General features: G+C 44.9%; 1 long non-coding RNA gene across 1 annotated transcript in view; it reads left to right on the plus strand.

The window, feature by feature from the left end:
* The window catches only part of LOC116097431, a 53,523-nt gene extending 37,727 nt beyond the window's left edge, over nucleotides 1–15,796 (plus strand). Inside the window, exons 2-3 of the long non-coding RNA XR_004121426.1 lie at nucleotides 13,375–13,458; nucleotides 15,703–15,796. This is a non-coding gene — a long non-coding RNA (uncharacterized LOC116097431). The remainder of the gene's footprint in view (nucleotides 1–13,374; nucleotides 13,459–15,702) is intronic.
* Nucleotides 15,797–22,656: the final 6,860 nt, after the last annotated feature.

Genomic DNA, 22,656 nt, shown 5'->3' on the forward strand with positions numbered 1-22,656 from the left:
AGAAATCCACCTGCCTCTGCCTCCCAAGTGCTGGGATTAAAGGCGTGCGCCACCACCGCACACACAATTTTTAAAAGCCCCTTAAGACTTAACTTTTTTTTTTGTCTAATTCCTTTAAAAATGCTACCTTGTTGCTGGATATTTTTTGTTCATATCTTTAGAATGCAGCAGGCTTCCTCCTAAGATTATAATGAAGCTTCTTAACTTTTATTCAGTTACAATTTTTAAATATCCAGGTTTGACTTATCCATGTGTTGACAGCAAATCTTTGGTCAGAATTCACAGCTCTTAGCTCACAGTGCATGGTTCTTCTTGACTCCACCCTGCACCCTGGGAGTCTGTGGGCTATCAGAGCATAACTGAGAGCTCCGACCCTCCCTGAACTGTGGGGCAGCCTCAACGGCATGCAGCCCACATTTTTGACACCCCAACTCTGTCTTCTCTCTCTGACTTTGTGCCTGCATTTTGGTTGGGATTTTTGGATCCCTAGCTCAATTCTACAAGAGATTCTGTGCAGAAGATAATCTCATTAGAGCAGGTTGGCATGAGGATGTGTGAAGTGACTAGGGGGCTTTGTCCTGCAGAGTGAACCAAGAGCTCAGAAGGTTCTGTTTCCTCCCTGTTTAGGAAAATTGACCCAAAAAGTAACATAGTGGACTGACTTAAAGCACAGTGTTAGTTACTGTCTGTTGCTGTGATAAAATGCCATAACCAAAAGCGAAGAAAAGGTTACAAGAGAAAAGGTTATAAGAGAAAAAGTTACAAGAGAAAAGGTTTAATTTGGGCTCTGGGGTTAGAGGGCTAGAATCCATAGTAGCCCAGATGGCATGGCAGCAGGAAGCTGGAGCAGGACTCTGAGAAGGAACCTCTCCAGCCACATATAGAGACCAGATTCACAAAATAGAAATATGAAGGGCTATGAATCCTCAAAGCCTGTCCCCAGTGATGCAATTCCTGCAGAAAGACTGTCTCATAGAGTTAGGCCACCTCCAATCATTGCCACCAAGTGTTTACACTCATGGGCTTATGGGGCAGTTCTCATTCAAATTACCATACATAGTAAAACTCCATCTACAGGGTGCTATCCCTTACAGATATTCTCTTGAAAGCCACATGCTCTAACCAGGCTGTGCAAACATCCCAAACTGAGAATACTCTAAGATCTTGACTTTGGTATTGGCCACAGCCTCCCTCTGCATTGGCTTCAATCTTGGATAATCTTTATCCTTTAAAAACTATATTTGGATTTGGGAGACAGATAAATCACTCAGAGAAATTAAGGGTTAGTGTTTAAAGAGTTTTGGAGGAAAGAAGGAATGAGTGGCTTGGGAGGCACTATCAAAAATGAGTCTGGTGACTTTCTTGTAGGAAGTGTGGACATGAATGTGTGTGGTCATCTTGTCCAGGATTGCATTATAAGTCACCACAAATTAATGTTAAAATGCAGCCATTGCTTTCCATCTGTCTGGCATGGTGCTTAAGACCATGTGGGCAGTTTGGGCTCGGCATCACTTGTATAGCTGCAGCAATACATTAGTGGGGCTACTTCATCCAAGGAAGGGCATGTACTGGAGTGATCTAACCATGCTGTGTTTAGGGGTGAGACTGTGTATATTTAGGGATTTGCAGGAAACCAAGCTAGGGTGACTTGGGATTTATTAGGATCTCGAGGGACTTTTATAATTTATTTGGGCTGAGACGAGGTGGTGGGTGGCAGCAGAAGTGCAGGAAAGTCTGGGCAGGAGACCCAGAGGCTTGCAAGAATATGACTCACTTAGAGAAATGTGAAGGCTTTTCATGCCCAGACACATAGAAACTCAAGGATATATGTGAAGATTTGGAATGGGTCTGTCTTTTGTAGGACATGGAGTGACAGAGGGATTGCAGAGACCAAATGGAGGTTGGTTGGGACTGTCACAGGGTTTAGCCTGATATCCAAGGACTGTGAGTGGCTGGCTTTAGGCAGTGGTGACTCTGAGGGTTGTGAAACAAATACACCTCCTGGTCCTTAGCGAGTGGAAAGGGTGTCAGACAACACACGGGGTTGCCCTGGCAGTCTGATAAATGCAGGTCCTTCTTCAGTGAGGAAATGTAATAGGTGGCAAATGGCAAATGGTTCAGAATCCTCATTTACTTTTTGGATCTAGAGAGTGGATAGTATTTTCTATTTCAGGAAAAACATTTTGTTTCTACTTTTAGATAATTGCTTTTTGTCACTGTCTAAGAAGTGAATCATTTAAATAAAGATATTTACACTTTAAGGTTTTCTTAGAACTCCCAAACAGAGACATATGTGTAAATGCCAAACAGAAGTTTCCAGTCAAATCTTGCCTTTCTGATGTTCTCCCTTTGGGGAAACTTGACCTTGATTTGGTGCTTCCCATCCCACCTCAAAGAGTTCTGGACTTTAGACTAAATGTCAACTGTATTAGAGTCCTGGGAAGGCAGGCAAGACTTAGGGTAGAAAAGCTCAAGATGTCTCTTTAAGTTTGAATTTCAGAGTGAATCCTTTTCCCCCCATTGGAACTATGCAATATTTGGGAAATATTAGACATGGATTTCTTATTGGAAATGTGTCTCCCATTTTCACAGCTGGAGACACAGAGCACTTCTCTAAGTGGCTTCTAGAGACCTCACCTAGGATTCCTGGGACCTTGAGTGAGCAGAGGGGATGAATGGCTGACATGGTGACAGTCCCTGTGACATAAAACATGGGAAGGACAGTCAGATCAACCAGAAGCACATGACAAGTCCTTAGATGATTACTAAATGCTGCAATGTGTCTCCATTTCCTGGTCAGCACAGCTGCTTGTCCCTCAAACTTCTATACCCATTACAACCAATATGAGACTTGTTGATACATCTGCTTAACCACCCTCTCCCCTACCTCCCTCCAGGGCCCTCCTGGGAAGCTTCAAACCTGTATATTTCTATGCCCCTAGGCCCAAGCCTCAGTACACAGGGCAGATCTATTCTTTGCCCCTATGGTCACCACCTTCTGAGGCTTTGTTGACTTCTCCTAGTTTTTGCCCTAATGTCCTGCTGGTTTTACCTCCAAGGGATGTTTTAATCACATAAATAGATCATGTACTCTAACTACACTGGGATAGCACTATGTTTTAAGTAACTTGAAGTCAAGTCTCAAGTGCTAACTGACACCTGCTACCTTAGTTGAGAAGGACTCTAGCACCACAGTATATTGTCAAGTGCAAATGGAGAGCCAAGATAGTGACTGAAATGTAGGAATTCAAGAGAATCAGATCTCACAGAGCATGCAAATGAGGGGTTGGGGAGATAGTTCAGTTGGTAAAGTATTGTCTTGCAAGCACAAGAACATGAAGTTGATCCCCAGATTCCACATTAGAGAAAAGTCTGGGCATGGTGGGACAGGCTTGTCATCCCAGCACTGGGAATGCGGAAACAGGTAGGTGCTGGGGTTGATGGGCGGCCTGTCTAGCCTTGGTGAGTTCTTAGAACATGCTGAGTTCCAGTTCAGTCAGAGACCTTGTCTCAAAGCAAAACAAAACAAACACAAAAAAACTGAACCTATGATGCCTGAATAATAACAACCAAAGTCATCCTTTGGGACACACACACACACACACACACACACACACACACACAGAATGAGAGGGGGGAGGGAGGTAGAGAGAGAAACACACAGAGACACAGAGACAGATACAGAGAGAGAGAGAGAGAGAGAGAGAGAGAGAGAGAGAGAGAGAGAGAGAGAGAGAGGGAGAGAGAGGACTATGGTCTATGATGACAAGTTATGATCAAATCCATGAAGTTTATCACCTTGTAGACTCCTGGGCAGAGCAAAGCTATCTGGTAGGAACAGCCAAGTCCATGCTAGGGCTTTCCTCCAGGATTCCAGCTGTCCAAAGTACATGGGAACATGGAGAATTCTGAGTGAAACTGGCTTCTCAAATTGTTATTAATCACTGAGAAGCCAAAGTAGCTGATCCCCTATGAGTGTAGTCATAAAACACACCCTGAGTGTGGCATAGGCTGTGATGTGGTCCTGACTCAGGTTGCCCATTCATGAGTGCATTATGTTGCTTTTGGCAATTGTAGGAACAGCTCTTGTCCCCCTGCCTGTTCACTCAAGGATGGTGAGGATCTTGTAGGGGAGATGAATTGAAAGGGTCTTCTGGAATAGCCCCAGTCCTTACTGCTATAGCCTCTTGAAGCAAAAGTAGTGACCAAGACTGATTTCCTTGGTGGCAGGGAAACCTTGTGTTATAACCTGTGCTTTTGACACCTAGTACTCAGTGTGGTCCATGGCCCTCAGCATCCAGCTGACCTGGGTGCTTCCCAGAAATGAAGACCCTTTTTCCACCAGGCTTCATGTCAGCAAGGCCATAGCTACACAAACCGGGCTGACAGTATAGGGTCAGTGAGTGCAGCACTCCGCTGTCTTTGAAGGGGACTGTCTGGATGCTGTGTCCCTAAAATCCAAGCATCATCATCAGGATGGCTATGCAGATGTTTTCCAGCAGCAGGATGGGATGTGTCACTGGGCACCTGTGACTCTGCACACTTAAACCACCCCACCCTGAACAGAACACAAGCTTCTTGTCCTAGGAGCAAGTGAATGGGGACTGGCAGGGAAGGGCTGTCAAAAGTAAAGCCCAAGGTCAGAGCTTAGTTTGTTGACTCTGTTACTATGTTTCTGCCACTTCATCCAGCAGAGAGGAGACAGGCAGAACATGTTATTAGAACCACCAAAATGCCCTTTAACAGTACATCCAACAAAGAACAGAGACTTATGGTTCGGTTCATGGGCCACCCAAGGAAAATAAACATAACATTTTAGCTCAAAGGCTCCTGTGGAGATCCCTGTTGGTGGAGCAAACTTCCTCACCTGAGTGTGACATAGCGAAGTGACAGGAGGGATATTAGTTCATTTGCAGCCTTGTTCTTGACAAACGTGAGGAAAAGTCATTCCATTTTCAAGCATCTTGGGAGTGATTGACCTTCCACAGAGAACTATTGTAAGGACCTGTCCCCCACAGTTCTCTGTGAAGATGACCTGTGAACTGTGGCTAAAGTAGGATTGTGAGCTGAAGAGAACTGGGGCAGAAGTCAACACTGTTAGGAAGCCTGTGGCAAGCCACAGAAAGAGGCCCCGAGGGACTTAGGTGATAGCTTCAGAAACAGCAGCACGGGGCTCTCCGCCGAGCTGCCCCTGTCCACGGGGCTCTCCGAGCTGCCCCTGTCCACGGGGCTCTCCGCCGAGCTGCCCCTCTCCAGAGGGTTCCACTGGACTCAAATTCTAGATGACTCAGAACTTGCCTTTGAAGAGTTCTGTACGTGTGAGTCTCTGGGAGCTGCTCACTGTTGTCAAAGTGATCTGGTCCTGCTAGAGTGGTGACTTGTCCTCTCCGCTGTGCAAAGGGCTGCCAAATTGGACTTGGGCCCTTGTATGGCCTGTAGATTCCCTTTCTTGACCCTCCTCTTGGTGAAAGTCTTAAAACCTCTGCACAACCCAGCTCCTGTGCCATGAGTAGAAGATGGCACATTGCAAGATATGAGAGGTCCATCCTGAGGGTTCTTTGCAAGATTTCAGTGAACTCTTTCAGAGCTCCAGAGAACTCTTTTGTTGGAAGATTTAATGCAGCTCAGAGTGTCCCATACCATGCTGGGTTTAAGGTCTTTTCATTGGCATTAGACAGCCAGTGCCCTGTTGTATCAGGGACATGGGACACCATCTCTTGCCTATGAAGACAATCTGTTAGATGAACAGAATGACCACAATGACCACTGGGCCTGGAGCCTGGAGATGTGTCTTGGCTAGTAGACTCACCACCTGGAGCTGGGGATGTGCCATGGTTAGTAGAGTGCCTGCCTAACTTGCACAAATCCCTGGGTTTTTATTCTAAGCATGATTTATGTTTCATTATTTCAGAACATTATTGCAATCACAGCATTTGGGAGGTGAAGGTACTAGTAGGATGACCATTTCAAGGTCATCCCCAGCGATGTAGCAAGTTCAAGGCCAACCAGAACTCTCTCTCAAAACAAGCAAATGAACAAACAATCCCAAAGAACTCAGAGTTGCCAACTGGGGCATGCTTTCAGAGAATCCACATGCTAAGTCTCTCCTGAGGACCCAGAAACACAACCGTCTTTAGCATGGTGCCCTACATAGCATTTCTGATTAATGGGGTGCCGTTTTAACTCCTCTGGGCAGAGTAGAATCTGCCAGGAAAAGCCCAGGGCCAACCATCTCTCAGGCAGATTTCCGCTGTATTCTTGAGTCATTCATACTTACCTTTATACTAGGCCTTGGGGAAACTGCATATTTGTCAATAACCAAGTCCATAAGTATATACTGAGCACCTATTTGACGACTATAGTTGCTGTGTAAAGCAGAGCATCAACACATTTACTGTCTGTTGTTGAGAAACCAAGACATATTACATTACTTTACACAGAACACCTGCAGACAAGCCTAGTGTGTGTCCGTAACCATAAGGTCTAGAAGTTATGAACTTGGTACATGCCTTGTAAATCAGGACTTGGAACCTTCCTCTCCCTCTCTGAGGACCAGATAGTAAATATTTTAGGCTCTGTGGGACAGATGGTCTCTGTCACAGCTACTCAACTGTCCTGGTGTGAAAACAGTTTTAGATGATATGTAAATGAATGTGTATGGCTGTGTGCCAATAAAACTTTATTTACAAAAACAGGCAGCAGGCTGGATTTGGCCGAGGTAAGTTTACCAGAGTTAGCAAAGGAAAAACTCCATGCCCTCCAGTTGAGTGCAAATTTTAGAGAAACCGTATACATGCTTTTCAGCATGTCCCAAACATTTTAGGAGGTGCATAGACAAGGGTAGCTGTTGTTTTATCTGGTAGCTTTGAAGTCAACTGGCATCTGATTTGAATTAATGGATATTCTGAGTTAGTCTGTTAAAATTTTGGCCTTGACCCTGATAATTTAAGACTTGGGAAAAATCAAAGCAATTTTCCAGCGAGTTAGGAAAAGGGAACTGTATCTCAGAGCTGAAGGAGACTTATCCAACAGAGACTGGTCAGGGACAGTTGGCCAAGGACTAATCTCTTGGTTCTCCCAGACTTGAGGTCCTCATGCCTGAACTGGAGGGTCCTTGAGGCATGCACGGTCCAATCACTGGGATAACATGCTCACTTTGTAGGTAGTATACCTGTACACAAGGGGCCCTGGCCATCTCCCTAAGAAAGCTTATCTTGACAACTGTTCGTTCACCGTATGTACCTTCTCTTCTCAAGGTCAGCACTAGTTATTCTTGGACCAAATAAATGTTCACTCTCCTAGTATTCAATTGAATACTGAGCAATTGCTCAGTCCCCAGCAAACTACAGAAGTTGGTAAGCAGGCCTGGTGTTGCCAGCCTCACATGTGCACACATAAAGCACACATAAAATTTAAAGATATCTATAAATGTAAATCTTCTTTCTATCTGAGGTCATGAGGCAGATTGTGGCTGCAATCAATCTTTATACTCAATTCTAAAACAGCATGTGACCCAGGAAAAGCATCCAGAGGAGTTGAGACGTAGGCATGGTATCCTAAGGCGCCCTGGCTTATGGCTCTAGCTCCCACATGCACTTGCCGTCTGAAATGTCTCAGAGTCTTCTTTCCCTGTGACAACACTATGCATGTATCATGTTCCTCACTGCTAACAGAGATTAGGCTAGCATAACTTTGGATGCATAGCATTTACTACAAGTGTCTGGCAGGTGGGAACACCCACAGCACGTTACCTCCAACAAGCAGGCAGTGGGCAGTGTATGTTGTGGGTCTGTTCAGATAATCCAGGGAGCAAGATTCCCTGGGATAGGGTGGCCCTGGCTGACCCATGGGGAATCCATAGGCACACCATAGAGACAGATGCCAACAACAGCCTGCAGGATGGTAAAGAAACTTGGATTTGCTTATCATCTCCCTTGGGCTTGTCACTGAGCCAGCTGTTTAGGAAACCTTGCCTTCTTTGAGAGACAAATGTGTCACCTGCCTCATTCCATGATGAAGGAAACACCAAGAGCAGTTCAGTATCTCAGCTGGGTAACAGTGAAAAACTAAAGTCTCAATCCTTTCGTTCCTCCCAGATATCTACAACAGAGTTCTTTTGATATATAATGAAACCTTTACATTGTAAAGGAAGGGGCAGAGGAGTGCATGGCCACTGTAGCCTCTTAGCAGAGTTTGGACTGGTGGCCTAATTCTCCATAATTGTTCCAAGACAATCAAAGGCTTTGCCCACTGCAGAGATAGTGGTGCTGGGGAATGCAAAACATTCGGACTTCTTGCTTGACTTTCTGCTTCTTGCCTCTTCTCTCTCCAATAAATTCTTCAAAGTATAAAGGGCACATTGACAAGTCCCCGGTGGTGGTGACAATTAGAGGCAATTTGTGAACTAAAATTGGCCAGTTGCCTTATTTCTTTGGAGCTGACAGTCCACCACTTCACTTCAATCTTCTTTAAATCCATGCTTAAGATGAAGCAAGGATTTTCTGTCTGTTGCAAGGATTTTCTGCATTGCACATTTGTCTTTTCAATGCTGAGCTGCAACAGACACAGTGGGTGCTGGAGAAGAGACTCAAGTCCTACTAAGCCATACATGTTGGATAATCATTCTCAGCTATAAATTAAAAGGTGCTTAACTAACATTTTATTTGTCCAAATAAAAATGTAAATAATAATAATGATGATGATGATGGTAATAATAACCCTGTTGAACCCAAATGATAGAATGGGTAAATCATGTGTTTCTTTTATTTTCTCACTAAAATATTTTATTAAAAAATAATTTTGATGGTAGATTAGTTTAGCAAGTTGTCTTTTTTCTCTTTTTTAATGTAAAAAGGTATTTTCATATGTTTTGATTATGTTTTCCCCTCTGCTACTTCCCCATCTTCCCCATCTCCCTAACCAATGAATTTTATGCTATTTCTCTGTCTCTTTGTCTCTCTGTCAGTCTCTGTATCTGTCTCTCTCTGTCTTTCTCAAAAAACTCCACAAATCCTCAAAAATGAAAACCAGCAAACAAAATGATAAGATGAAAACACAATAAAACAGGAGCACCCCTTTCCACCAAATAAACACCATGTTTCTGTGTTGGGCAATTACTCTTGGGCATGGGGCTCACCCCGGAGTGTGGCTGATATAACCAGTGACACTCCATGGGATAAAACTGATTTCTCCTTCCTAATAGGTATCGCAAATAGTGGAAGTTTGTTCAGCTCTCAGTGGGGGAGCCTGTCTGTCTGTAACTTCTATAGCTGTTATCATGCTATCAGAGTCTCTGTGAGTTCTTATGTGCTTCTCTCCTGTTGTGTCCGGAAGATGCTGTCTCCTGAAACTAATCCATTACCCCTTTACCCTTTCTGCCTATTCTTCTACATAGACCCCTGAGCCTCAAGTGGCTAGCTCTAATAAAGGTTTCACATTTAGTACTGAGTGTTCCAAATCCTCTCACACTTTGTCTAGTTGTGGGCCAGTGTGTTAATTCCCATCTACTCTAAGCAGATTCTCTGAGTATGGTTGAGTGAGTCACTGATTTGTGGATATAGCAGAATGTTGTTAGGGGTCATTTTATCACCATATTTCTTCAGTAGAATAACTGTAGTAGGTGATAGTGATGGTATGATAGGCCTGACATAGTCTCAGCTTCATCGCCGCTTCAGCAGTATCAGGTATGGCTTCCATCTCAAACAGCAGACCTCACGTCTTAAATAAAAATGTAAAACATGGTTGGTCACTACCACATTTGTGCTGCTATTGTGTCTGTATGTCTTGCAGACAGGTTATGTAGGTTTCAGGGTTTATAGCTGAGTGTTGATATAACTGATTCCTTTTCTCCTCTGCTAACATGCAGAGTGCCTGCTTGCATCATGGATGCTAGTTAGTAAGGGTGACAGAGAGGAATCAGAGAGAAGAAACTGATGCCTTCTACTTGGGCACCAATTTCACTTCTCTATGTTCGATGACATAAGTCAGTCTTGTATTCAGTCCCTATAGGAACTTACCATCAGATTGTGGAAAGCAACCAATAGCCTGTGATGTTCAGGGGTGTCTATGGGACGGACACCCTTTGGCCAATGACTCAGGATGTAACCTATTCCTGGCACTAGAGGTTTTATATGGTGGCATAAGATATCTAGTTGGGACATTGCCCACTCATAGGATGACTCAATATAAATTTACTTCAAATATGTATATTTTTAGGAAGCTTCTGTAATATTGATTTTTCATACATTTCCCAAAAGCCCCTTAATGTTAATTTTCCCTCTCCATATTTCCCCTTTCACTCTTTTCTCTGATTCCCCTCTCCATTCAATCTTTTGATTCTCATTTTCCCTTTGTCTTTCCATCTTGATATTTTCTATTTCCTTCCCCCTTTTATGGAAACCCTCTACCCACCCACCCCCATCCATTACTTGGTAACTAACCTCTCTGGTTATTCTGATTGTCACACACATATCAAAATTTAGAAGCTAACATCCAAAAATAAGAGAAAATATGCAATATCTATCTTTTGGATTCTATATTACTTCACTCAGGATGAAGAGTCATGTATCCTGACAGAAGCTGCCTAAAAAAATCCATGAACCAACAAGTCCACCATGTTTACTCTTATAACTGACAGAACACTAGAACCAAGAAGTATAACAACCATATTTAGGATTAAAACTCATTTGAGCGGGTATTTCAGTGAGATTTCCTTTTCTCATGTGCTCCATGGTATCATAGCCCTTCACACTTGGGCTATGAGTTGCTTTAACTGTACCTCCTCAGGACACTTATCCTGTATATTTAGTTGACTGGAAGTATCATGTTAATGAAATAACACACTGCCAGGTTCTTAGGAGCCTCAGACTTAAGCACAGTTAATTTCTCTTTGATATACTTGATCTCTGATGTCTCAAGATCAAATAACCAACTAATTAAGATCAATGTCCATCTTCCAATCAAGTCATTAAGGGCCCTTCCCCAAAGAAGCGGTTTTCTGAATTTGAGATCTGTGGGGAATACTTTCCCTCGTCAGATCACATGAGTGGGAAAGACTGGAGCCCAACGTTCCTGTTTCCTTTCCATGTCAAAAGAAATTGTTATCACTTCAATAGTTAGTTTTCCCAGTCATACAACCCATAAACAAATGGCCTGCAGCATGCCTGCTAAAGATCCCTCTGCGCAGCCATGTTGGGGCATACATGTAAACGTGTGTGAAAGCTTTCAGGAAAAGAGCCAATATGCATTTGTGATGTCTTTTGCTGATGTCCTATAGGTTGTTATGTGAGCAGATATGTGTGTGTGTGTGTGTGTGTGTGTGTGTGTGTGTGTGTTTGCATTCATGCATGCACATGTGTCAAATCTTTCCAGGATATTGAGTTTTTGATGTATAGTCCTCAAAGATGAAACTAGACAAGAGTTGGGGGCAGAGAGATGTCAGGAAGAGTTGGATCACAGGGGAGCCCTGGGCTCTGAGAGGAACTGGGGTGCTGTGTCTCCTGTTTCACAACCCTGGCATGGACAGAGCCCATGCTGTGGGAGCAGGTGTTTGGGTTCTAAGAATGAGGCACAAGCGATTTAGATACTGAGGACCTGTAACCTGTATGGACTATCTGTGTGGCTGTGTACGGCTGGCAAGGCTAGACTCATGAAAACCTGTATGGAAGCAGCTAGCCCCTCCACAGTGATTTTCACATGCTCAGGGTCAGTCAGAAGACGAGCAGAAGCAGATGCCTCTATGAGAGGCGGCTGTGAGGATCAGTGGTTCTGATCCTTGTGTCTAGTCAATCCCTTACCCCTAATATTTCACCAGAGGTCCAAGGGAAGACCAGGGTAACTGAAGTCAAGTTTCATCTACCTTGAAAAAATGGAGGCCTTGAAAGAAACAAGGCAGCATAGGAACCAACAAACAAATACATGGATTGTATCTCTCATGGACCTGAGCCCTAGGTGTGAGATGCACACCAACTCCTATGCAGATGGACTTCTAAGATTCTTTCTAGAAAATTCACTATTAGAGTCAGTCCTAGAAACAGAAAGATAGAAATGAACAAGAAATAAGGGAGGGTGGCAGCTTCTAACACACTGCTAAGCTTTAAGTTTGACTTGTTCAACACAATTCCTCCTACATTCCCAGGAAGACAGCGGGCCAGCACACAAAACGCTCTTTTGGTATGGCAGCCTCTATCAGAGTGCCAGACAGCAAGCCACAGCCCATCTGTAAAATGCAGGCATCTCCTGGTAACTGTGTGAGGACTCTCTAGGGTTAGCTTGCCTAGAAATAACTGGAAGACATGTGATTCTGTTGTGGAGGCTCTCTGGAAGCCATGTGGTGGTGCTGTAAATGTTAAAACATTTGCTCACTGCATATCCTGCAACCTCACTGAGGAGGAAGAAAAAGTGTACAGACACCCATACTGGTAAGTCACAGGAGCTGCAATGCACAACAAGATGACAAATAGCATAGTTGCCTGTCAACAGCCAGATGGGTGTGTAAATCTTGTCATCATACAATCACGGTGGTAAGGGATGGTGGTGTTCTAAGGTATAGCAGGCATGGAGCATTACCTCTGGAGGCCAGGGCAGAGCTCTGTAATGATTGGGGTAGGGTGGAGCGAGGGACCTTGGGAAAGGCCACAAGGCAAGATTAGCCACACTGCAGCACAGCCCACTGTAAGCAGTCTAGGTTACACCTAACTGGGGCTGGGATTGTTGCTGAACTCTCAGTGAGATTGCCCTGTGACAGCACCCTGGGTTGCACACTTGTAGGGAGGGCAACCTGTTCACACAGAGACACTTGGACTTCTCTGTGGGCAATTCAATTCCCTTCTGACAGTTCTTCTTTCATAGGCTGTGGTAGTCCATAGTTGGGGTCCCTATGAACCTGAAGCCAATACAAAGCTGCTTTCCTCCCAGGGTGTATGATGAGTCTTGCCCTGAGACTGCCATTTTCTTTGAGGACACAGAGAAAAAGATGAAAGAAAAAGACAGAGAAGAAGGAGAAAGGAGGGGAAACTGAGGAGGAGACAGCAATTATTAAAATAGCCACACTTAACTTTCTGTAATCTAAAATGTTTTATTCCCTGGTAGAATTACAGATCTTTCACACTCTTCCATTCTTTCTTACTCTTGACATCTTCATCCTATATACACTTTGTTTTAATTATGTTGCCCCCTGTTGCTCTCTCTCATCCACTTCTACTCTTCCTGATCCCTCTTCTTTGTAACTCTCCTACCTGTACTGCCTATGTGTGAGCAGGTCTTATGTAGGTAGCCACAGCTGTTATGTGTTTATAGTCACAGAAACCATGTTATTTCCAGAATATATTTCACAGCACACTGTGGCCAACCAGGCTTTCTGCTTCTCTCCCACAGGCTCCTCCAAGGTCTGGAGATGATAGGGATGCCCACTTAGGGCTGGGCACTCAACAGTCGCTTACTCTCAGCCTTTGATCCATAGTGAGTTGCTGATTTTTCCATCTTTTAAAACAAATAATGAGCACACAGTAAGTGTAACTTAGAAAATTGTTAACAGTTTTGCCAACTAGATATCCAGCAAATTGAAAAAAAAGAGATTGCAAATTGGAAGTTAAAAGGTTTTCAATTAACTAAGCCATGAAATCTACAGGTATATAAAAAAGACATAAAAATAGATACATTCCAGTTCTGCTAAAGAGAACAAAGACCAGTGGTAATCCAGTGGCAGATGTCTCTGCTCACCAGGTCCCTGTTATGGACAGAGGCCATGGGCCATCATCCCAGTCCCAAGCTCAGCATGTGATTCTTTAGTTATGATCTGGGTGCTTGGATGGGTTTCTTAACAGGAAGAGAAATGTATTGTTATCAGTTTTGAGTGGAAGTCCTGTATACAAGCCCCTTTCCTTTGAAATAATAAAGCACAGCATATTTCTATGTGGCTTCTGTCTACAACTCTCTGTGAACAAACTTAGCAAGTTCAACCTGGTGCCTACAGACACCTCCTACAGGGTCTTTCTTATTTGCAACAGCCCCCTGCACTCCCCCCTCCCCGCCGCCTCTGTGATTCTCAACACACATCATGTGTCCCTGTTCAGATCTTCTGTAGTACTGCAAAACAAACAAACAAACACACACACACACACACACACACACCCCAAAACCATAGTTCTGACCTGAGGAGAGAGCTTGTCAGATAAAGTGCTTGCTGTGAAAGCATAAATACTTGATTCTCAACACTTACATAATTAGGCATGGCTAATCCCAGCACTGGGAGAAGGAGAGAAGCAGACCCAGCTTGCTAGCTTCCCAATGTAGTGGAAACATCACACTCTAGGTTCAATGAGTGTAGTTGTTTATCTCAATTGTCAACTTGATAAACTCTAGACTCATCTGGGAAATGGGCCTCTGTGCATTCACAGAGGGGATTGTTTTGATTAGGTTAATTGAAGTGCAAAGATCTGCCCACTATGAGTGGTGCAGCTCCTAGTCTACAAATAGAATGATCTGAGTACTAGTATTCATCATGTATACATTGGCATCATTAAAAACCATCTGGATTAAGTGACATCTGTGGAAGTTCTGTATGCTTAATATCAAATTCACTGATTCCGGGACAAGACTCGTCATACAGCCTGGTAGGAAAGCAGCCTTGCACTGGCTTCAGGTTCATAGGGACCCCAACTAGCATCTACTACAGCCTACTGAAGAACTGTCAGCAGGGAATTGCTCATAGATAAGTTCCAGTGTCTTCATGTGAACAGGTTGCTCTCCCTGCAAGTGTGCAACCCAGGTGCTGCCACAGGGCAATCTTAACAACAATCGCAGCCCCAGTCAGGTGTAACCCAGACTGCTTATACTGGACTGTGCTACAGTGTGGCTACTCTTGCCTGTGGCCTTTTCCAAGGTCCCTTGCCCTACCCTACCCTCATCATTACAGAGCTCTGCCTTGGACTCTAGAGATAATACTCCATGCCTGTTATACCTTAGAACACCACCATGCCTGCTGCATTTGGCATGACCCTAGATTCTCAGACTTGAAGGCATCAAAGTACCATTCACACTCCATACCATGAGCTTCAGGCTGTTGTGTAAAACAAACATCTTTTTAAACAAATCTGAAGATAAAGGCACCTCTCATTTTAGAGTAAACAATATTTCTGATAATGTTTGAACCATGGAAGAGGAACCTGAAATGTGCCTCTTCATCGAGGAGAACATCAGCCAGTTCTTTAGAGATGATGCAATATCCCTGCAGATGCCAGCCCACACACAGGGCACACACTTCCCACTTCCAGAAACAAACTCAGAGTGAAATCAAACTGCTTCTTCAGTTTGGAGTTCATGGCACAATTGACTAAACTACAGGAAGTAATAGACTTGGCCAACTAGAGGTGTGTATGTGTGCGTGTGTGCTCACCCATCTCTTGCAGGGGGCAGGTGATCAGGCCTCCTCCTTTTCTTGGGTCCTTCCTTGGGTAGGAAGCCAAGCACCATATTGACTTGGACATTCTAGACTGGTTAGAGTCAAGATGTCCCTGGCATCCATTTCTTAAGTAAATACCTCAGAAGTTCAGTGCTTTAGGCTTTTCTGTTAGTTTTCAGGATGGGGGTGTCTGGAGCCCCACTTGAATTCTTTCAAAGTTATTAGGAACAACTGTTCAGTGATTTCTCAATGACATAGAAAGAGAAACAAGCTCCTAATCCGGACTTCTTTCATTTATACAGGGATGGCCACATGCTGACATGGCAAAGCTGATCACAGCAAGGATGGAACAGGAAGGGGCTCCTCTTGTGCAGTTATCACATCTGAGGATCTGGTCATGAAGGATATTCGCCAACATGGAATAGTGGCAGGGAATCCCCACTGGTCCTAGCCCAGTCCCTTTAAGGTGTGCTGTTTGCCTCAGCCTCTGACAATGATGCAACCACAACGTCTCCTGCAGTGAACACACAGCTTCTTCACCTACCTTCCCAGGGGGTCACATTTCTGCATGATGTTTGCCACTGCAGAGCAGTCTATTCTGTACCTATAGCAGCGTCTACTGCCATGTGGTTGGGTGACTGGTTCACTCTTATTGAGCACATGGTGGCCCTTATTTCCAGCATCCAGTCCTGTATAAAGGCAATTTCCTTCCCTAGCAGGAGTAATCACCAATCTCAGCTGATTCCACATCATCTTCATCCTCATGCTCCCCCTTCCACCATTTTATTGTGGCTCCTGTATTTTGTTGCAGAGCTCAGCAGACTAAACTCTCCCCTTAGTTTCTAGGGATAGCTACCTGAATGAGACTTTTTGCCTCTGATCTTTGTGATGGGTCCCAGGATATATTGCTTTGGGAAGACTGGTGTTCTGTTCAGTTCCTGTGAGGGATGAATTGTGTCTACCCAAAATATGTCCCAGCCTCAGTTCTCTACTTCTAAATAGGACCTTATCAGGAAGTAGGGTCATCACAGGTGACTAAATGTTCAGGCAAACAGTTTAGTTTCTGTGTCCATGGCATCAGTACAAACACATACACATATGTACACACACACATACACACACACCCCATAAAATTTTATATATCCATAAAATCCAAGAGAGAGAAAGATGTGAAACTGTCTAGGAGACAAAGGGGAATAGTAGTAGGAGGGTCAGAAAGTGAAAAGGGGTGGGAAAGAGGCAGCCGGCGAGAGTCATCAGCCTAGGGAGACACATCAGAACCCCAGGACAGAGCAGAGGAAGGCACGAGCAGCTTGGCAATGGCCATTGGTGCCTCCAGGTGATGCCGAACCTCCAGGAAGTGGGCCAGCACCCAGCCAGCCAGGGAGCTCTGCTTACAAGTCCTTCAGGGAGAGCAGCAAGAGCTAATCTGTGTTTGGGGCCCAGTGGAATGCTAAGCCTCTGCCTTCCAACCTGGGCAGGAGGCCTGAAGTACCAGGGAACCCCTGCTCCAAAGAACAGTAGGAATTCCTGGAGCTGCTACTAGCCCCCTGAAAAGTTAAAAGTCTCTACCTTTGCTGGGTGGGGGTGTGAGGGTGTGGGGGCAGGTACAATCCCAACTAAGGCAGTATGGAAGCATAATGAATATTTTGTAAGTTTTTCAAAACACCTATGTCAAGATGCCATCTACCAAGAGCAGTTTCTAGTGCTGAGTTTGCACTGACCAGGCCACAGAGCAGCCACTGCCAACTTCCCTTGGCTGGAGAGGTAAAGAGCACAGCACCTTCCTTCCTTTTCAACTATGCCACATCCCCAGGGTAAGAATAGGAGAGAGGAGAGATGGCCTTCTCTTGACTCACTTTCTAAGCCATTAATTAACTGCCCTAGGTCCTGCCTACCACTGGCTCTAAAGATCTTGGATTGTATATCTGTATTTCATACTTTCCACTACCCCATCTGCATCCCCTCCTTCCAATTTGTCCATCCATTCCACCTGCAATCTACTTTTCTTCCATCTCACCTGCATTCCAGCATCCCCTCCATCCCACCTGTGCCCACCCTCCCCATCCTACCTATATCCCACCTCACATGCATCTCATGTGCCCCATCCCTCCTGCATCCAACACTCACGTCCATCTCACCCGCAACTCTACCTTTCCACCCTCCCATCTGCATCCTGTTCCCCTGAATCATAGCCTGCCTTTTTCCTGGACTGAATAACTGCCTGAATGTTCTATTCTCAGTTGGAAAGTTTGAAAGCAACTCTAGATGAATGGCTCCAAGCCTGCGACAAGGCTGCCCCAGTAGGATGTGTAGACTTGAGTTAGCTAAGTGTGAGGAGGTGACCATTCCCAGGGTGTATTTGGAAGGAAGGACAATGGGCTGTGGGAGAATTAAGTTTATATGAAGCTGCTTCTGTATCTTATACATTTGGATTCTGCATTGTCAATATTGTCTTCATAGACTGGTTATTGACAGTGTTTGCTTTTAAGGTAAAGAGAATGAAGCTTGCTTTTCAGTTATCTAAACAAACTGTGCTTCTTGCCAGGGAAATAAAGAGAAAATATAGAGAACAAAGCTTCTTCATACATTTTGGGTCCATCACTTAGCAGCAAGTTTAGGCTGGACCTAGTCTCCTGTAGGAGTTCTGTGTGTATACAGCTCAGGTGGCACACAGTAGAGGACTCAGTGAAGGTGGAGCAAACTTGATGAAAAAAAGGGGAAACTCAAGTTGAAGTTAAACAGTCAGTATCTGTGCTGTGGTTTGAAGATGAAACATCAGTAGAAGGCATTATGTTTGCTGTCGTAAATAACGGATGAGCCGGAGGCCAAGCAGAGCTCTTCTACCACAGAGCCCAAAGTCCCTTCCCTTCAGGAACTGATCTGTGCCCTGCTCTTGTGGTTCACTGTGCAGTGGGTTCCTTTCCTTTGCTCCAGTGGGAAGTAAGGCCAAGAGGCCTCCACATTGTAGAGAGCCAGAGGTGCCCCAGCAAGCTGGGTGTGCTCCCCAGGGCCATAGTCTTCAGTTCTCAGGGTACAGAAAGCTGGGCGATCCCACCATCTCTAGGCCTGTAGCAAAAGACAGGAGGACTCTTCTGCCTGAGTTTGTGATGATCTCTGAGTAGGTAACATCTGGGTCCACTGCTAGATACTTTTCTTTGAGCACTGGGACCAGTGTGAGAGTATCAGGTGGGGGCTGTCTTGGGCTGAGTTGAACATTGCCGATCTTTTTGAAATTCTTCCTTGGAAAACCTTTTAAGTTCTCTTGGGCTCCTGTCCTTACTGTGAGCTGGAAACAGTAGGAAGAACTGGAAGTTAGACAAAGAGGCTCCTCCCCAGAAACCCAGATGGTGTGGAGAAAGCCAGGGCTCAGAGAGCTCATGCTGAGATTGCTAACCACAATCTCAGCATAGGCACAAGTGTACACAGAGTTCTAGAACCACAAGCAGTACCCCTGTATCTGGGTAGAATGTCCCTTACTATTTCTAGAAGGTGGTCAGTTGTTTTGTTGTAATTTATGACAGGACTGGGAGCATTGAGCAGAAGTGTCAACAGAAAGCCCCTAACAGGAGGGTTAGGGTGGCTGGGACGTCTTCCCTTTGCAAGGCCCTTGAATGCTGTTATTCTAGAATAGTCAACACATTTAGCCTCTTCTTGAAGGGTGCTATGGATCCAAACTGAATGGGAGTGCTTTGCCCTCGGGCATTCATGAGACCTGCCCTCTCATGAATGATCATTTATTCCTCATGGAACTAGAGTGTGTTGTTGGTGAAACTCAACTACCGGAATTGCAGTTGTCTCATGGTTACACCCTGACTTGGCATCATCCCTATACTGACTCCTAGCACCAGGGTATCCAGCTATTGAGACTGCACATATCCTCCAGTCACAGAATTCTAGGGACAGAAAATCATAGAAGTGAGTAAGGATTTTACTTTTCTGGGTGCTAATTCTCTTAACTACCCTGAAGTATGTGACCTCTAAGTTCCCCAACTACTTGGCTATCTTGTCTTGATTTTCTTCTGGTCCATCCAAGAGAAAGATTAAGATTGGCTTTAAATGTCTTACTAACCTGGGCCCGTGGTGTTCTGAGGGTGCCAACAGTTTTGTTCTTGCTGAAAACTGGTTGACCTGAGCACTGAGGTGGGCCTGAGACCTGTAAAGCCTCCTGGATTTTCTGATTCAGGATGGTCAGGTTTGGAGAACTACAGATGTGGGAGCCAAGAGGATGGTAAGCAAGCACCCATTTCTCTATGCACTGTTCCTCTACACATCATTTCTCTACAAATCGTGAAGGTGTGGTGTATGGGCATCACAACCACCTCAAAGCTGTCCATGGCACAGAAGGGAGTCTTATCCTTCCTTAGTGTGGCCTCAAGTGGCTCTGAACCAAAAATAAAGCCAGGAGGAAAAGGCTTCTGGAAAGAAAGCTGCAGTGGACACGAGTCTGTGAAGCATACCATCATTACCACCACACTGCAGTGCCATAAACAGTGACCTGGCGCTTCCGACTGCTCAGTGGACACGAGTCTGTGAAGCATACCATCATTACCACCACACTGCAGTGGCATAAAGAGTGACCTGGCGCTTCCGACTGCTCAGTGGACACGAGTCTGTGAAGCATACCATCATTACCACCACACTGCAGTGCCATAAACAGTGACCTGGCGCTTCTGACTGCTCAGTGGACACGAGTCTGTGAAGCATACCATCATTACCTCCACACCTAACAAGGAGGCAGTGTGGATGCTCATGCTTCCCAGATGTGTAAGTGGAGGGAAAGAGGATTAATTAACTGTTCTTTGTAATCTCACTTGCAACAGGTTCAGGCCTTCACAGAACTCTGCTTTGAACTCCTTGGGATGGGTACTCAGCAATGAGGAGACTGGTCTGACCAGCTATAGGTCCCCACATCGGACCAGCCTGAGGTTCTTCCTGAGTAAAGGCCTCTACAACAAGGATTCCGAGGATGGAGTGAAGTTGCAGACACACCTTTCTCTGTCCCTTTCCTTCCCATGCTTCAAAGGGAACACACTAAGCTTTTGCCCAGCACACTGGAGGCAAATGGTACATCTACCCAGGAGACAGACTGCTAACGCACACAGTGAAGGATCCATGCTACCTGAAGGGAAGACCATCTGACAAGCACTTGATTCACACACCCCTGTGTTTCAAGGGGTATCTGCTAAAGTGTCACTTGGCCATGGGTATTCTCCAGGGCACAGTTCCCCTGGGTACAGTGGTAAAACAAAGCTCTAAGTCTAACAGCTCTTTGGAATCTTGCTTCTACTGCACGTTATGGGCAAGCTGGTAAATTCTGGAAGTGTTAGGCTTCTTATACATAAAAAAATGGACCATGTAACCCAACTCCTGTGTGGTTGACGATGAAATGAAACAATATACAAAGCATCTAGCATGGCAGCTTGTGCTTAGAAGGCCCTCCATAAATGCTATCTGCCACTTTTAATTTTCTTCTTTATTCTCATTAATAAAAGTCCATATTTTAAATAAAGGTCATTTAGCCACCACGTGGGATGTTTAGGGACAGTGACTTCCATAGACTACATGGAGTTGGCCATGTCCTCCTAGCCCAGGCACTTGGCTTCAATCAAGGAATGAAGTCAGAATTAATAAGAATTGGCAGCACGTTCTTCCTCTGAGTATTAAGTTTTGAGAAAATGGTTGAACTGTTCTTGCATTTACTAATTAGATGGGCCACACTCATCTATATTTCAAGGAGCTCCAAGTCCTCTCTCTGTAATGAAGATAATAACATGTGGGGGATCGAGACCCGAAGGTATGATTGAGTGGCCCACTGCGAAGCCACTTGGCCAAGCAGGGCTGAATCCTGGGAAGGCACTGTTTCTCTTCCTCTTGGTGATAAGCGCCTGATTTATCTCTTCACCTTCCCAGTTCCAGACTAATAGACCTGCTAGTTATTACTTTTAGCTACTCCTCCAGCCAGCTGGGGTTGGGCATGCCATCCCATCTTCTTGTTCATGATGGTAGGAGCAGTCTGTCTCCTCGACACTCAAGGATGGGTACAGTCCCCTGACTAGGAGTTAGATCGACTGATCAACATTATCAGTTAGCACAATGCAAAACAGCCATTGTGAGGAGCATGACACTCAAATTCCAGTTTCTTAAGCCATGGAAATTATTCATTGCCTATGTATGCTTGTAAGGCTGTGTTCCCGGGGGGTAAGGCTGGACTTACTATGGTGTTGAGAGCTAATATCTCTCAATTTCTGAGGTTTTGTAGAGGCTCACAAATTGAAGCTCAGAGAGGATGTGCACACACTCAAATGACTGGCTGTGTGGTGTGCACTTTAACTCTTTAACTGCCACATGGGCAATGGACACAGCCTCCTCTAAGCAACAACACATTCAGTAGGAGCGTGCTTTCGGTGATACCTAGTTTTCCTCCAGGTCTATGGTCTTTAAAGTGGGAGAGCAGGTAATTCAGAGCCACCTCTCTTTGTTTTCTTGCCTGTAGTGCTCCCACTGCAGAGGTCTCAGTGTTGCGGTGCTCCCACTGTAGAGGTCTCAGTGTTGGGGTGCTCCCACTGCAGAGGTCTCAGTGGTGCAGTGCTCCCACTGCAGAGGTTTCAGTGTTGGGGTGCTCCCACTGCAGAGGTCTCAGTGTTGGGGTGCTCCCACCGCAGAGGTCTCAGTGTTGGGGTGCTACCACTGCAGATCTCTCAGTGGTTGGATTTCACTCTCCCATTTAGATCTCATTTCAGATGCAACCTACTCCACCTTCTCCACCACCAGTCTCTAATGCACCCTGTTTTATTACCTTAAAGCATTTCATAAGACTACTCAGATTATGTTATTTGTCTTATTTTTGATATATTATCTTTCTGAATGGTTTAAATTCTTTTAGAGTGTTGAATGCTTTTTCCACAGTAAGCTTGGAAAAGTAGTTATTGCAAGTCTATGTTCGTGTGGATAGATGGGGAGGTGGGTTGCTAAGTGAATGAGTAGACATGTGGGTGTGTGATTGGATGTGAGGGTGGATAGATCCATCCTCTCTGGGCTTTTGTCACTGCCTACAGACTGATGTGTGAGCCTCTACAAAGCCTCAGAAATTAAGAGGATGAGACATCATTCTTGGACCCCACAGAAAGCCCAGGTGAGTGGATGTATAGACAGATAAGTGGATGGACATACAGTAGGGAGGTAGGATGGATGAATAGATGGTGCATAGGAGAGTAAATGGAGGCATGAGTGGATTTATATACAAATGGGAGGTT

This window comes from Mastomys coucha, unplaced genomic scaffold, assembly GCF_008632895.1.
Source record: "Mastomys coucha isolate ucsf_1 unplaced genomic scaffold, UCSF_Mcou_1 pScaffold19, whole genome shotgun sequence".
Taxonomy (NCBI): domain Eukaryota; kingdom Metazoa; phylum Chordata; class Mammalia; order Rodentia; family Muridae; genus Mastomys; species Mastomys coucha.